The following is a 15,198-nucleotide window of genomic DNA, read 5'->3' on the forward strand; positions in this document are numbered from 1 at the left end:
AAGTAAATTATACTATTAAAGCAAAAAATATGGATAAACAAATTCACATGTATATTTTACCCAATGCTGTAACAGGTGTCCCCTTAATTAATTTTCCTTTAGAAAAATAAAATAAATGCAATTGAAAATTGTATAAACATATTTTATAAATTTATGTTGGACTATTAATTAAATATTTTAATGCAACAAGAACACTAAGAACAACAAATCGTTGTATTATATTAACATTTGTATATGTATATCAATTAGCGATAGGCAACCGAGTTTTGATTAACTCCGGTTTTGAATATAAACTATTTCTAACTAACATGGTTCCATGAAATTCTATTCAAATATAAGGACAAAACCACCTATGCATTGTCACCAGGGTTGGATTAGCCCATAAGCATACTAAGCACTAAGGGAGTACCAGAATTTTTCAGTGTTCTAGATAAATATATTGACAGAAACAAAATGCGTTTGTAATGCTTCTTAAGTGCTCAAAAACACCATTTTAACACTTGTGAACAAATTTTAAAATGGTGTTTCTGTATATATGCAATCAATTTTTGACTCCTAATTAGGGATTCCAATCCTGGGCCAAAATTTTGATCCCGGGATTTCGGTATTGCAATTAGTCGATCCCGGGATCCTGGGACCAGCCCCGGGATAATTTTCATGCTATTTTATCGATAAAAATAATTTAAAATGAATAATACAATATATTTTACATCTGTTTTTTATAACGTACAATGTATAAAGTACGTATAATTTTAGTCTTGGACTTAAAATAGAAAATAATATAATAAAAATAAAAATGGGAAGGTCTTATATATTTATTTGAGAAGAAAAAAATGAACTTTTGACAATGTATGCACATAGGTATGTACATTCATAGACACAATTAATTGAAAACATTATTTTGAATAAAACTCATGAAGTAACATCAAAGCATCAAGTCTTTTATCACTTAGCCTTGATCTGATTTTGGTTCCTAAGCAGCCTGCTGCTGGAAAAGAACGTTCAGACTCACAGCCTCAAAGATTCACAGATGACACGTGCAGCTCGCGCAAGTTTGTACACGAAATATAACGATGTTGTCAATAATAATTCGATTGTGCTTGATAAATCAACCAATCCGAAAAATTCGGGATTATGTTTTATAATCCCGGGACTCATCGGGTATTGAAAATCGTTCGGGATCCCGGGATTGGAATCCCTACTCCTAATCAAAGATATGTGTCTTTAGTTTCAGTTACAAATATTGTGGCCATAACAGTTATATAACTAATATACAAGAAGCACCTTATGTACACATAAATATAGAAATATTCATAAGGAAATATAATATTTTTACATTGAATATTTCGGAAAACGCTTATAGGACAAAAAATGTAACTAAGTGGTATTCTAGATGTGTTGAAAAAATATCATTACAAATAATTAATGATATAATATCATATTTTCCCACAAAGTAAGGGTGGGATATTATAGAAAAAAAAATTCTATCGTTAAGTGACCATACGCCACACATTAAGTGGGACTGTTTTACATTTGAATCGTTTATATTGTCTACATTTGGATTTTAATTTTATATTCAACTTCAAACACCTGTCTTATGGCAATGCATATTAAGGACTTGCCATTGTCCTATATTTACCAGAACGGGCTTCAAGATTATCTGTTTGAATTTTGCCCGAAAGCAAATACTTGAAATTTAATTCTGCGTCGCAATATTCATATGATTGAAAATACACAAATAACACCGAATAACACACGACATTAATTGCGATTATCAAAAGTAGATAGTTGGCAAAACATTTTTGGCCGATTTCGAGCGTTGTCTATAGCCTCTAAAGCAATATGTGCTTTGGCAGTTTGGGCTTGTTGTTTTTATCATAATAACCGATACACGAGATTAGTGGGTTAGTGTGGTTTCTCGAAATATTTTTTTAATATTTTCTGTTATAAAAATGACAGTGTTTGTATTATGATGCTAATATGTTCTGAAATTTTTAAATATTAGTATAATATATATATTATTTTTATAGCTTTGTTTTGAATGACTTGTAATTTAGAATAAATAATATTAATGGTGTTACTACCAGGGCTGTGGAGTCGGAGTCGGAGTCGGAGTCGGAGTCGGAGTCGGAGTCGTGGAGTCGTGGTGTTTTGGCCGGAGCTGGAGTCGGAGTCGGAGTCGTGAAAAATGAGCACCTCCGAGCATTTTTTAAATTATGAAAGTTATGAATTTTTAAATGCGTAATAATGAATGTGTATAGCGTATGAATATTAAACGTGTAGAAAAACACCAAAAATACCTTATAAAATTAAACTTTTTTGAATCGGAGTCGAAGTCGGAGTCGGAGTCGGAGTGGAGTCGTGTTGTTGGTAAATATCGGAATCGGAGTCGGAGTCGGAGTCGTGTTTTTTTTAACGACTCCACAGCCCTGGTTACTACACACCGGACAGGCGTATGTTAAAATGGGTCAAATTAACTGTTTATTTATTTAAATTAAATATCGACTAAAAGACCGCAATGGCGGAGTTTCAAAATATGTTTATTAAATCTAAGCTTGGAGTTTTAAAAGTGATAATATTACTAGTATTGAAGTATTTGCAAAAATACTTTGGACGACAGAAAAATCTTAAAAGTGAAGTGAATTCTAAACAGGTCTTTCTTTACTAAGGATCTAGAGATTCGCAGCAGATCGATAAAGATGCTCGATTTTATCTTAAGAAATGCGCGCTACTTCAGAAATATTTTAATATTGCGCACTCTTTATGATGTATGTATATCCACGAATAGCAAGCGCTTAACAATAACTAAATAATTAATTTGAGAAAAGATTGACTAATTAAAAAAAAAATATTGAAAAATATGACCCTGCAAAATAATGTATTGAGGGGGGTGCAATTTTATGGATCGCTCCCGGCGGAAGTAAAAGTATTGATTTATTAGATTTAATTCAAGATGATTGCTTTACATTGCACTTGGTAGTTAAAAATATAATAATCCATATGTTTACCTTATTTTTTATTTAATATAATATAAAACATATTTTGTTTCCATCAAGATATTGTCCGGAAAAATCCGTGCACCATAGTTTATGTGTCGATTGTTAAAACTAACATGCACTGACATACTATCGTTTAGCTTAATTCTTTACTTCGAGATCCATATATAAATATTAAAGATTAAGTTATTCAGTTTGCTTACTGCTTATATTTTATCATCACCAACAGCAAAGTGGCTGTCATGTTTTTTCATCATCTCGAAAATATTTATATTTAGGACGATTGAATAAAGTATATAAATTTTATTCGTAAATGTTCATTTTTAAAATTACTAAAGGATATAATTCATAATGGAATAAATTAATAATTCGATTTATATCAAGTGATATGGAAGTATAGGAGGAATAAATAAAATGTTATAGACTCAACAGCGAATATTTTACGTGAACATTTATACATGAAAATTTCATTAAATTTTGTAATGGTGAACCAATAAATATATAAGAGTTGTATTGGTTAATAAAGTGATAATTTTCATACAAATATGGACGGTGCAATTTAACCGTAAAAATGTAATTATTTCCTATTAAACCAATTAATTTTAAGAATCTATGTCGAGAGCGCAAATCCCTTAAGAGCCTTAACTTTCATTATATTTACATTTACCAGCAAAACAAAACCACTACGATAGCATGTCGTAGTGGTTATAGTTTATTATAATATATATTATAGTATAATTGTCATGCTACTTAATGTTTAAAAATAGACTTATTCACAATTTTTCACTGCAAAAATAATCGTCTATATTTAAAAAATAGAACTATTATTTAATAAAATAGTGTTATATCTAAAATATGCGTGTAATTTTAAATATAAATTATTTTTACTTAACCATCATTTTACATGTACCACGGGAGTATTGATCGTGAGAAAAGCAAAAGGTAAGAGCTATATTTATTAAATTTACCGTATATGAGATGGAATTCTTTATTTAATAAGAGACATTTTCATGAGCTTAAAATGTGGTTACATAAAAGCTTATTATACTATTTTCAGACTTATGGGTAAATTTTTAATAAATTATATATTATTCATCTACGCAATAAAAATAAGTTTCACTGTGAAAATTAGTAGAAGAAGTTAAATCAAATTATTTTAATATTATTCTTTCTTAAATCTGCATTTTCAGTTTATTTGCATTTGCAGCGAAAAATATATGTACCTATAAGGAAAAACGATATTTATTTAACAAGCTGATACAAAATATGTACGTGTGCAGTGCGCGATTCTCAGATACACTTTTTTTTATAAAAGTTTATTTCAAAATAGACATAGGTATAATAGCATACAAATATATTAAATGCACAATACTGGTTCATAACCAATTGTATTGTTTACAATTGGTTAAAATATACAATAACATAAAAAAAATAATAATAAATACGTAAGTTAACTAAATTAAAGGGAAAATACATAAAACCTTTTACAGGTTTAAAAAAGAAAAAAAGGAATTAAGGAGAAGTAAGTAAAGGTGTTGGTGACTGGCAACCTCGACCGGATACGGTCAATTGAACGACGGACAAATTGGCGATTCAAAAAGGGCGACGGACAATTGGGCGATGGTCTCTAGGGCGATACATTAATATTGCAACACAAATAAATTTGCAATAAAAATGTTATTTTTATCGTTTTATTTAGTAACATGACTCTATTATTAAATAATTAATTGACATGATTTACTACATATTAAAATATATACATACGTACACACAAAAATAATAATTACTAATATTTTTCAGAAAAGATTTAAAAGATAAAAACCATTATACGGTCTGAACAAAACATAGAATATATTGTGTTACTAAATCATAAAATATTTGTTTGATTGTTTGATTTTTTTATTCAAGAACTTGTGAGAGTTATCCGATATCAGAAAACATTTTGACTTAAGCCGGTAATTTTACCATCATTACTGATAAATGTTTATCGTTGATTTTGCACTTTATGCATTATTCTTTTTATGTTTTGAGCCTTGGAAATAACTGTGAGAACAAACTTTCGGAATTTCCAAAAATTGCATATTTTACAGTTATAGATTTTAAACTATATAAGGGTAGTTCTAATAACCCATATATAGCTCACAGTGTACTTTTGATACCTGATTCTAGGAAAACATTAATTATTCCTGTAGAATATTTAAATTATGAATTCAGTCCATCACAATTTTAACGTTTTCTTTTAGTTGATTCTGGATCAGAACAAGTCGACCCAATGAAAATCTTAATTTTTGATCGTCAAAATCATGCAATGTGGAGCCAAAGCATGAAAGAATTATTTGAATGGCACATTTTTATTTTCACCCCCTTTATTTTCTTAATTTTTGTCATTTTGTCTAGGAAGGATGGAAGCTTTGTTTTCCCTGTTTTATTTTGTTTATTACCTAATAAGACTCTTGAAACGTTCACAAAATTATTTTATATGATAAATGAAATGTTGATTATGAAATTTCAATACATCAAGCTTTGCGTACGGTATTTTCACAATCTAACATATATGGTTGCTTTTTTAATCTGGTACAAAATCTTAGAAAGCATTTAGATTCATCTAATCTTTTGCCCAAGTACTATTATGATTCACTTTAAATCCAAAAAAGATTACTTCACTTGCTTTGGTTTCAGAACAAGATATAGTACATGCTTTTTCTGAACTAGAGAATCATTTATCCAATGAATTAGAAGCAATTTTGAAATAGTTTACTAAGAAATAATAGAAGTAAGGCTCCACCGATTTTTCCATCCAACGTTTGGTCTGTTTATCATAGAACATTAAACGGAAGCGAAAAGACCAATAATTTTGCCGAGGCATGTTATCGGTAACTGCAATTGGGCTTTTGTATTAGTTTAAGTCATCCAAATTTATAGATTTTTATCAATGGTCTCAGATAAATCCAAAAAAGGTATAATGTTGATTATGAGAGAACTATAGTAGGTTTTGAACATCAGCGCAAATAAGACGTTACGAAAAAGCTGACTAAATAATTGCTTAAATGTTTTGAGGTACAATTGAGAAAATTTCATACAATATTTACATGGTATTGCATATATATAATTATAATATGAGTTAAAAATTTTAAAATAAAATTGTTTTTCATTTATTATACTTTTTGTTTTAATTTATATTTTACTAATATTTACAATAAAGCTAAGCGTGAAAGTTTTTTTAAATTTCTGTCGCCCAAATAACCATCGCTTATTTGACCGTTGCCCAATTGACCGGAATCGCCCATTTGTCCGTCGCCCAATTGTCGCGTACCGACCTCGACTGTCGCGCCGACTGGCATCGTGTAAATCAGCCTTAAGGAAATTTAAATATAAGAAAACGAGTACGTCCAAGGGTATATTGTACAGAGGTAATGCGACATTTTTTTTTAATATTTATGTGATTGTGATATTTATATGATTGAAATGTGATTTATTTATATAATTTTATTTTAATTATTGCACACTTAATATTTACCCAAAAATATTGCATGGAGCTATACTTCTAAAACATGGTTTTATCGTTTTTAACAAATAAAATTAATTTTCTGAAGAAAATGATAATTTAAAATTAAAAAATTGGATTTAATTCGTACATTGTAAAAACAACGCGTTAACCACATATTTTTAATCATCAAGAAATTAATCAGAATCATTATGAAATATGCTTTCTATATGTCATTACAAGTGTACTATATCACTTAAGAGAGTTCATGATCAGTATTTAAAAGCATCGTGAAAGAAAATCAAATTTCAAAAGCTAACGAAACAGCCTCGTCTCCGGAGATAATAAATGGATCAATACACCATATATTTCCGTTCCGCGTTGTGGGTATTATACCAAATGACACTAGAATTCAAAGAAGTATTAATGCCTGCTAGATAACATCCTCCATATTTGTCAGATATCTCCCTCATGGAATTTCACATCTTTTGTCCGACGAACAAGTGCAGAAGGCAGTGCACGAGTATCTGTGCACTCAGATAAAATATATTTTTTATTTTTTATCCGAGCATTTTCCAGGCGCTGGAGAACGTTTATTAAACGCAATGAAGACAACGCGGAATACCGTGTATTTTTTTACTTTTTTTCTTCAATAAGTTATGAGATAAAAATACTTAAACGCGCTTTATTTTTGAATCGCCCTTGCATCGACTTTTACAAACGTGATCCAATAAGGCTAGGACATCGCAAAAGTACTATATATAATAAACGCCTCACTATATTCTACCTAGAAGAATATTTAACGAGCTGAAGCGCAAATATATGTATGTATCTACATAAAAACATATCACTCTCTGTAATATTCAATAATCAATCAAAATTAATTCTGAAACTCAATTTTTTTTATATTTTTCAAGCGCAAAAATATTAAATTAATTATAAACGAAGCAATTGTAAATATAACAAAGCCCTCCGTTTATCTTATAGTTATGTTGACCACTAGGAGTCGACGAGGAATGTTTTTAGCTGTTTATCCTTGGTTTTCTGAATTCATTGCACTTCTCCAAATTTATGTGTATTCGCAGAATTTAATTATTCAGCATTGAAGTAAAATTTATCATATATTCATAATTAAAGTTTTTGATCCATTTTCTCTGCGGTAAATTTTTATTTGCACAAGCTTTGTTCGCAATGTAATGGACATCCCCTGGTGCTGAATTAAATGAGTGAGAATTTATCACAGCATCTTTTCCTATCACGCAAATAAAATAGCTTTATAAGGTTATATTAATAAGTTTTTATATTTTCAAAATTATCTAAGCTTATGAAAACAACCAAACTCAATAAAATTTTACGTTTTATATTGATTATAGGAGTCATACATCATGTTTTTTTAAATCACTTTATTATATAATTTTTCCCATAGTTGTTAAACTTTAATATCGTTTTTATGATACGGCTTTCAAACGGCAGCTTTACTTATTAGTGTATGTTTATAAATATATTTTAATTGCAAATGATCTCTCCCACATCTCGGGGCATTTTTAATTATATTAGCATTAAAAGTTGGAGGCTTTAATGCTAGATATTCTGATGGGCTCATTTCAACATCGTCTGCATTTTTATTTTTTCCATCTAGGAAGTGTCGCATCGATCAAAATCGAACTGTCGGAAGGAGCTTTCAGACAAGTTCATTGCTGTTATTGAGAGTCAATTTCGTCAAATAGAGACGCACATTGTCGTGTTATAGAACCAGGGTTTATCAGAGGGAGGAGGGAGAAAGAGTGCAATTGTGATATATATATATATATATATATATATATATATATATATATATATATATATATATATACCGTCGCTAATGAGACGAACTCGGCTTACACACGACCTGAGGAAGCGGGTGGGAGCACCCGGGAACAGTCGTACCCTTTTTTTATATAATACAATTGTCAAGTTACATTCTTATTTGGATATGGTATTTACTATGCGAGTATGAAACCTCCCCACAGAGTGTTTATTCAGCTAATCATCAAAATTGTCTAGTTTGCTCTAATTTATAACGAATAATATTTCCGCACATAATATTTTCATATATAATGTTATATTATAATTTCAATTTAGAATATATAAAAAATTAAGATGGTGATATTTGTTCGATTTTAGAGAAATATTCTATCAAATGATACCGCGCGATTATGCGGCTCGCAAATGATAGGCAAACATATAACGACGCGCGATTATGTCGAGGAGCTTTTGCCCGGCGCGAAACGGATGAAACACCTTTCAGTAGAGGTCTTATATCATTCTGAAAATGAGTTTTCATATTTGACGAACTGTCAAGATATTATTTTTACAAGTAAATCTTGATTGACTTTATCCAACGCTTTTTTAAAATATGTATATATTACGTCCACTTGTACATTAGAGTCATATAAAATTAAAAATTATAATATTGAATATTTATTAAGAAGTTAGGATGTGCATAGATTTAATAATAGAAATAGAGATAATTTAAGTGTATATTTCAGCAGGAAAATTAATTCAATAACTGCTGTGCTGAGAGGTTTCTCTAATTGGTAATTACATCATAGCACTACATTACTATAGACGTCGTGTTAAATTGATATTATAAAAAAATCATTTAATTAAAATAAAATTCATTATGAAAAACAAGGAAATGATGTTTTAGTTTTCAGCGTATTTATTAATCGATTTTATACAAATTATTTTTATTTTTTTTTAAATAAATAAAATTATAAATAGTTGTATAGCATCGGGTAATCTCGGTCACTCGAATGCATAGTATGTATGTAAATATAATACAAAATCTAGAATTTGGTAGCCCGACGTAATTAATGGTTATTCAGAACTTCCGGAGAGGGTCGAGTCGAAAATGCTAGTACCCCAAAAAACCTAGCGATTATTTATCACCGTTTAGCATACAAATAACCAAGGGTCACATTTCATACGTTTGATAGTATTTCATATTTGCTCTAATGGCTAATGCTTAGAGATATTCAGTGTATCGATTATGTATCACACAATCACATCTGGAATTTCCCATTTCAATTCTAAATTTTAAAGGCATTTGTAAAACAAGTTTTTACTTTTTGCTAATCAGGATTTGATCAAATATATTGCATTAAAGTTTATATCCTTTGTGAAAAATATTTTCAGTCTTTAGAACCACTTTGTTTTCATTAATAAATGGACCGAAACGTGTTTTATATACTTTATTACTGATTTAATAACCGATTTAGTTGTATGTATATTTTATCAAGTAATAGAAAATATCTGCAGTAACGCATATTTAATAAAAATTAAAAAAGATTTCACCAATACCTTCATACACAAGAATACAAATACTACCCATTTTTATTTACTGCAATTTCTTTATTATTAGAATATTTACAATTGATGTAAATATGTATCAATTCTCTATATATGATTATATTTATTTATATTATATTATAGTCAATTAGATATTTAATGTATATGTATGCTTTTTTAAAGTAGATTTAAATAAAAATGTTACAGCGTTTTTTACTGCGTTGTCAGGTTTATCTCGACATTTTGCCGAAAATTATTTTAAAAGGCTTACAACCACTGCCCTTTTATGGGTAATAAAATGAGAGCAAAATATTGCAAAAAGTGTTATACCTGCACTTCACTCTCTGGAAGTTGTCCTAGCCGAAGTTCGACCGAAGTCGCTCAAGGTTGCCGTCTTCCGAATAGCGTCCGCACAGCCGGGAATTTCATACGCGTGCGCGCTTCCCGACATGGAGGACGGACAGGCGGCAGCTGTCACTGCTCTATATGCTCTCGCTTATTATAACTATGTGCGTGCTTTAAACACAAAAAAAATTAAAACCAAATGGAGTAAAAGAAGACGGTGGATGGTTGCAATGCACCGGAATAGATCAATGTTAGTAAATAAGACATTTTATGTTGAATCGAGGCTTCACTGTCACTAATAAATAATAAACAGGAAACGTTCAAGTGTGCAACTAATGAATAATTTCTATTATTTTTTAAGGAAAAGTATGGAAAATCAATTTGCTGAATTGAGATTTTAAATACAATTTATAGCTTAGGTCTTTCTCTTTATGATACATGTAAAATTGACTGCGGATTTTTGCGGTTTTTAACACATTGCATACCTTAAAAATGCATTATTCTTAAAAATGGGACGGGGCTTAGTCGCGAAAGTTAGGACCTAAACCTTTTAAACCATTATAACTTTTTAAATAGGTAACGTGTTAACGTCAAATTTAAAAGACAGTTTTGTAATGATTGTAATTTTTTAATAATATGGTTACCGTGGTAAAATCAGTAAACGTCAAATTGTGGATCGCGTACTAATAAAATAAAATAAAAATTTGTTTAGAATCACCAAATATACACATATTTAAAAAAAACGATACCGAGTATGATAAAATGCTAGTCAAATACTTTTTCTTAATATAAAACAGCAAATTTGCGACATATACAATTTTTTTTACGCTACGCGGCGAATTTTTTTTTTTACGCTACGCACGGCCGTTCAACACGGAATTCCTCTTCCTCGGGCCTTCAATTAAAGAAATACTTTAAATATTTATTAAAATAAAATTGCATGAATTATTTCATGCAATTTTTTTCATAAAAAAAAGTTAATTTTTTTAGTTTTTTTTAACACTTATAAAATCATATATTTGACTAAGAGCACTTATGGAACTTCTGGCCGTCCAGATCGGGCAAATACCACACAGTGCAGCGATCGTGAAGAACGCCTACGCCCATATTGAAATTGAACCGAGATACTCGTTCTATCTCAGTTTGCGAAAAACCATATCATTATCTCTCTCACTGTCGTCACTTAACACGCGAGAGAGCGAAAGGGGAAGTATCTCACCGCTCGCGCTCGAAAATCAGCTCCGCCTTCAATCTCTTGATTTCGATCCGTTCGCCGAAAATTTTCGGAGGCGCTCGAAGCTGGCCTAAATTACCCCCACTTTACTTCCCGTTCGCGGTAACTTCGGAGAACTTCCGAGAGATCTTAGAGCGGGGAGAACCGAGCTCGACCGAAGTAACTCCGAATTAACACATTATATTCTCCGTCCTTGGCCAACCATCGCCTACTTTCGGAGAGTGAAGAGCAGGCATTACCCTAGCCACTGAAGACACTGTCGAATTATAACTGCGTGACGTCACAGAGAAATCCACTTGAAACTGATTGTAATATGAACGCGATAAATTAAAATTATCATTAATTAAATCACAGTTGAAATTAAAATTACCTGATTGTTTTTTTAGTACAGTGAGCATTGCCAGTAATTGTAATGGAAAGCACAACTTCATAATGAATGCATGTACATGCTTTGGTATGAAAGGATAATGTCAATACATTTTATTTAAATAAATAAAAATTATTTATCAAATCGGAAAAATATGATCAAAATAAAATAAAATATCATGGCATTACAAATAACAAACCTGATGATGTATTCAAATGCAACAACGTATCATATTTGTTATATAATTGGGAAAACAGTCGTTTTTCTTTGAATAAGATAAACGATAGATCAAAAGCTTGTAGTATAATTTGATATCACGCTGCAATAATAACATCTTGAATAGCTCGCTTTTAATAAAATATATGAAACAGAAATAATTTCATATACATTTCTAGAATGTGACTTATTGCAATGGTAAATAAAATATACAACTAGGTATAATTAAATGATTAACGCTGACATATTTACACATATTTATTTATCTTCACATGCTTTTTAAATTAATAATATGTTTACATATTAAGTAAACTTTTACTTTTATACCTAAGTATGTATTTTGTTATATCTGTGTCGGTGCACATCTTGACCCTAAATTATGAAACATTAGGCTTAAAAATTTATGATCGCAGAATTTTTACTAAATAAACAAGTTAAGTCATAAGAGCGTAAATAATTCATCATCCTTAGTTTAATGCTACTCAAATTATCGATGGAGATATTCACTATATTATTTATAGGATCACTTATAAACTACATATTTGTATCGTAGCTAATTTATTCTTATTAAATGATAAATAAGTAAGCACTTTGTGCAACTTTTATAATATCAGTTAAGTCCTCGTTTATGACGTTAAAGTAGTAGTTGTTAAGTAGCTTTTTCTTTACTGAATCATTTCACATGATACATTTACTGGCGCATTTAAAATATTATTGTAAATTGTGCAAGAATCTATTGCCAGTCCGCGAATGTTTTCACCGTGCTTTCACCCGACTATACAGTTATACGATTTGGGGAATCCCCGCTGTTCTGAATCCCCAACAAAAACTGTTGACTATTGGTGAGGAGTAAGTAAGGGTCTATAATAAATTTTGAGTCCTCAAACCGCTAAAATACTAAAGGCTATACCGCTTTCGAACATCATTATTCCGAGAATTATTGTTGACATGGCCACCGATATTGAATAACGTAATAGTCAGAAAGACAATATTGTACGATTCAACTTGATGAATCAACTGGTGTAAGCTACCATAATATCCAGCGGCTGATATCAGCTGTTACATAGCTTTTATTTTTTGAAGTTGCGGTCAGAAAGTCAACATTTGAGAACGCTCCTCTTGCATGAGCCATTTAGCTTCTCAACGAGCTTGCCAAACACAAAGATGTTTTCGACGATAACTATGTAAGAGGAGCAGGAAAATGATGTGGGATGGTGCTCATCAAATAATTGTTTTTTGTGTTTAACTGTATATTTATGATTTGTATAACCGCTATCAGATTTAAAATAAAAAAATAAAAAAGCAATTTTCAGTCACAATTGATTTTTTAATGCTTGAATTTTGTTAAGCAAAGCTTTGATATTTGTAAACATATTTTAATTAATTAAATTTCACATAGTAGTATCAATTTATTTTATTTAATTCTATGTTACATCGAGTTATCCCATTAATCTTAATCAAAAATGTATAACTTTTTTAATTAACGATAATTTCATAAGTAGTTGCTATTTAGTTACAATATTTTCAACCCTAAATAAACAATGACAGTTATAAGGATAATAAAAATAATATTTTCGATACGACACGTCAAGTTATAATGTAACTAAACAGCAAATTGATAAAATTTGTTTTATGTCACATTGATATGTCAAGCGTCTTTCATTAAAATGATTGACTATCTGTCACATTAAATTAATATTAGACCTCATTTTTATGTTGACATAATAATAAATTTAATATCAATCATAAGTAAATAATTGACTATTTATAAGTAAACATTCTAATCATTTAAGGTGAAAATATTATTTAAGAAGATATTTAGTCGTCGTGTCGTTTTAACTGCTGCATGACAACAGGCGGTTTTGCGAGAATTGTATTTGCAACACGAATCTTAAAAGAAATTTATAGAATTATTAAAAAATGGTCAAAAAGTATTGATTGTTTTTATCACAATTCTGATTTATGTAATAAAAATGTTCGGCTTGACAGCTTTCATCAATGCTTCATATTATCCATTATACAGATAATACTTGAATGACATTTTGAAAAAATAATAAAAAAATAATTATTGTGCACGCCTAAAATAGATAAGCACAATAACTGTTACTGTTACTGTTCCCATATACATTTTCCAGCTCTTTATAGCAACCCCAAAAAACATATTGTTAAGATAAGTACATTGAAATATCAGTATAGCAAAGCTGACGGGACCGAAGAAAATATTTCGTTGTACTGAAAATTCATTATATTGAATGTAAGGAAAATAATATATTTTATTTTTAATTACCATATTACTACAACATCAAAATATCTCTTACAAGATTGACAGATCGTTTTGTTTTTCATTTTTAAGGATACTGTAATGAACACAAAAAAATGTTTATAAAAAAAGTTCGAGGGTTTAGCGAGACAACTTGAACACATCCGGCAGCTTCATAAGATTCCCATGTCGTCTGGACAAACTACCGTTACACGAAATAGCATGCTTTATCTCTTTCTTCATTGCATGCAACATTTCTCCCACTTTTATTTCTAGGGGATCGGCGTCAGCCCTGGATTGTTAAATGAATAAATTTGATAAACCTACAATACCACTAACTTCATTCCATAATTTTGCTACTTGTGTATCTATTTTTTTTAATTTTGCACAGAATTTCAACGATCTTTTAAATAAATTTAATTATTATACTCATTATTAAATGTGTTCCTACTATTGTTGTTACCAAAAGCAATAAAATATTTGTATTTCTTATTAGAATAGAGCATAATTATATAACAAAAATAAAATGGTAAATATTTCTTTAGAAGCGCAGGGTAACACCCCCACGGTGTATGGCTGAGAGACAAATAGTAGTGGATTCTAATTAGAATGTAAGGTCGAGCTCGATAGGGAATCTTATGATGCCATCCGGCACTGAATTCGGATCAAAATATTTCGTTATACTGAGATTAGTCTTCGTTACAATGAAAACATTTTGTATGAAAGTTTTTGGGGACAAATTGAAGATTTGTTTACTGGGAAATTCATTATAAAGAGATTTTTTCGAATGATTTTTGAAAGTTGGTATAGATTACATCGACATGCATTTCAGAATCGAGGGATTTTCATAACGTCTTCGAAAGGCCGTGGAAGTGACCTAGAAACAACGCGGACGAAGCCCGTATTGTTGGTGTATTAGCGCTTGACAGAGATTGTGGATATATATGTGAAGAATTAATTAGGATG

At 30.1% G+C, this 15,198-nt stretch overlaps 1 protein-coding gene across 1 annotated transcript in view; it reads right to left on the minus strand.

Moving 5' to 3' along the window:
• The window catches only part of LOC148234364 (uncharacterized), a 175,145-nt gene that overhangs the window by 75,666 nt on the left and 84,281 nt on the right, over positions 1–15,198 (minus strand). The gene's annotated exons all lie outside the window — the stretch shown is intronic.

This window comes from Plectrocnemia conspersa, unplaced genomic scaffold, assembly GCF_051122295.1.
Source record: "Plectrocnemia conspersa isolate PC_06_02 unplaced genomic scaffold, ASM5112229v1 ptg000006l, whole genome shotgun sequence".
NCBI lineage: Eukaryota > Metazoa > Arthropoda > Insecta > Trichoptera > Polycentropodidae > Plectrocnemia > Plectrocnemia conspersa.